The sequence below is a fragment of the Physeter macrocephalus genome, chromosome 11, assembly GCF_002837175.3.
Source record: "Physeter macrocephalus isolate SW-GA chromosome 11, ASM283717v5, whole genome shotgun sequence".
NCBI classification, from domain to species: Eukaryota; Metazoa; Chordata; class Mammalia; order Artiodactyla; family Physeteridae; genus Physeter; species Physeter macrocephalus.
The window spans coordinates 1,997,417-2,000,520 of record NC_041224.1 but is presented as its reverse complement, the minus strand read 5'-3'; positions in this window follow the sequence as shown (position 1 = coordinate 2,000,520).

Here is a 3,104-nt window from a genome sequence, read left to right as displayed (position 1 = left end):
GATTTGGATTCCTTTTATTTCTTTTTCTTCTCTGATTGCTGTGGCTAAAACTTCCAAAACTATGTTGAATAATAGTGGTGAGAGTGGGCAACCTTGTCTTGTTCCTGATCTTAGTGGAAATGGTTTCAGTTTTTCACCACTGAGGACAATTTTGGCTGTGGGTTAGTCATATATGGCCTTTATTATGTTGAGGATAGTTCCCTCTATGCTTACTTTCTGCAGGGATTTTATCATAAATAGGTGTTGAATTTTGTCGATAGCTTTCTCTGCATCTATTGAGATGATCATATGGTTTTTCTCCTTCAATTTGTTAATATGGAGTATCACGTTGATTGACTTGCGTATATTGAAGAATCCTTGCATTCCTGGAATAAACCCCACTTGATCATGGTGTATGATCCTTTTAATGTGCTGTTGGATTCTGTTTGCTAGTATTTTGTGGAGGATTTTTGCATCTATGTTCATCAGTGATATTGGCCTGTAGTTTTCTTTCTTTGTGACGTCTTTGTCTGGTTTTGGTATCAGGGTGATGGTGGCCTCATAGAATGAGTTTGGGAGTGTTCCTACCTCTGCTATCTTTTGGAAGAGTTTGAGAAGGATAGGTGTTAGCTCTTCTCTAAATGTTTGATAGAATTCGCCTGTGAAGCCATCTGGTCCTGGGCTTTTGTTTGTTGGAAGATTTTTAATCACAGTTTCAATTTCAGTGCTTGTGATTGGTCTGTTCATATTTTCTATTTCTTCCTGGTTCAGTCTCGGCAGCTTGTGCATTTCTAAGAATTTGTCCATTTCTGCCAGGATGTCCATTTTATTGGCATACAGCTGCTTGTAGTAATCTCTAATAATCTTTTGTATTTCTGCAGTGTCAGTTGTTACATCTCCTTTTTCATTTCTAATTCTATTGATTTGAGTCTTCTCCCTTTTATTCTTGATGAGTCTGGCTATTCTATGTCTTCCTTTTTCAGTCTCAGAAGGTTGTGCTTTTCTAAGAATTTGTCCATTTCTTCCAGGTTGTCCATTGTATTAGCATAGAGTTGCTTGTAGTAATCTCTCATGGTCCTTTGTATTTCTTCAGTGTCAGTTGTTACTTCTCCTTTTTCATTTCTAATTCTATTGATTTGAGTCTTGTCCCTTTTTTTCTTGATGAGTCTGGCTAATGGTTTATCAATTTTGTTTATCTTCTCAAAGAACCAGCTTTTAGTTTCATTGATCTTTGTTAACGTTTCCTTCTTTTATTTTTCATTTATCTCTGATCTGATCTTTATGATTTCTTTCCTTCTGCTAACTTTGGGGTTTTTTTGTTCTTCTTTCTCTAATTGCTTTATGTGCAAGGTTAGGTTGTTTATTCGAGATGTTTCCTGTTTCTTAAGGTAGGACTGTATTGCTATAAACTTCCCTCTTAGAACTGCTTTTGCTGCATCCCATAGGTTTTGGGTCATCATGTCTCCATTGTCATTTGTTTCTAGGTAATTTTTGATTTCCTCTTTGATTTCTTCAGCGATCACTTCGTTACTAAGTAGTGTATTGTTTAGCCTCCATGTGTCTCTATATTTTACAGATCTTTTCCTGTAATTGATATCTAGTCTCATAGTGTTGTGGTCGGAGAAGGTACTTGATACGGTTTCAATTTTCTTAAATTTACCAAGGCTAGATTTGTGACCAAAGATATGATCCATCCTGGAGAATGTTCCATGAGCACTTGAGAAAAATGTGTATTCTGTTGTTTTTGGATGGAATGTCCTATAAATATCAATTAAATCCATCTTGTGTAATGTATCATTTAAAGCTTGTGTTTCCTTATTTATTTTCATTTTGGATGATCTGTCCATTGGTGAAAGTGGGGTGTTAAAGTCCCCTACTACGATTGTGTTACTGTCGATTTCCCCTTTCATGGCTGTTAGTATTTGCCTTATGTATTCAGGTGCTCCTATGTTGGGTGCATAAATATTTACAATTGTTATATCTTCTTCATGGATCGAACCCTTGATCATTATATAGTGTCCTTCTTTGTCTCTTGTTATAGTTTTTACTTTAAAGTCTATTTTGTCTGATAAGAGAATTGCTACTGTACTGAGGTGCTCCTATGTTGGGTGCATAAATATTTACAATTGTTATATCTTCATCTTGGATTGATCCCTTGATCATTATGCAGTGTCCTTCTTTGTCTCTTGTAGTATTCTTTATTTTAAAGTCTATTTTGTCTGATATGAGAATTGCTACTCCAGCTTTCTTCTGATTTCCATTTGCATGGAATCTTTTCCCATCCTCTCACTTTCAGTCTGTATGTGTCCCTAGGTCTAAAGTGGGTCTTTTGTAGACAACATATATATGGGTCTTGTTGTTGTATCCATTCATCCAATCTGTGTCTTTTGGTGGGAGCATTTAATCCATTTACATTTAAGGTAATTATCAATATGTATGGTCCTATTACCATTTACTGAATTGTTTCGGGTTGTTCTTGTAGGTCTTTTCCTTCTCTTGTGTTTCTTGCCTAGAGAAGTTCCTTTAGCATTTGTTGTAAAGCTGGTTTGGTGGTGCTGAACTCTCTCAGCTTTTGCTTGTCTGTAAAGGTTTTAATTTCTCCATCAAATCTGAATGAGATCCTTGCCGGGTAGAGTAATCTTGGTTGTAGGTTTTTTTCCTTCATCACTTTAAATATGTCCTGCAACTCCCTTCTGGCCTGTAGCATTTCTGCTGAAAGATCAGATGTTAACCTTATGGGGATTCCTTTGTGTGTTATTTGTTGTTTTTCCCTTGCTGCTTTTAATATGTTTTCTTTGTATTTAATTTTTGACAGTTTGATTATTATGTGTCTTGGCGTGTTTATCCTTGGGTTTATCCTGTATGGGACTCTCTGTGCTTCCTGGACTTGATTGACTATTTCCTTTCCTATATTAGGGAAGTTTTCAACTATAATCTCTTCAAATATTTTCTCAGTCCCTTTCTTTTTCTCTTCTTCTTCTGGGACCCCTATAATTCGAATGTTGGTGCATTTAATGTTGTCCCAGAGGTCTCTGAGACTGTCCTCAGTTCTTTTCATTCTTTTTTCTTTATTCTGCTCTGCAGTAGTTATTTCCACTATTGTATCTTCCAGGTCACTTATCCGT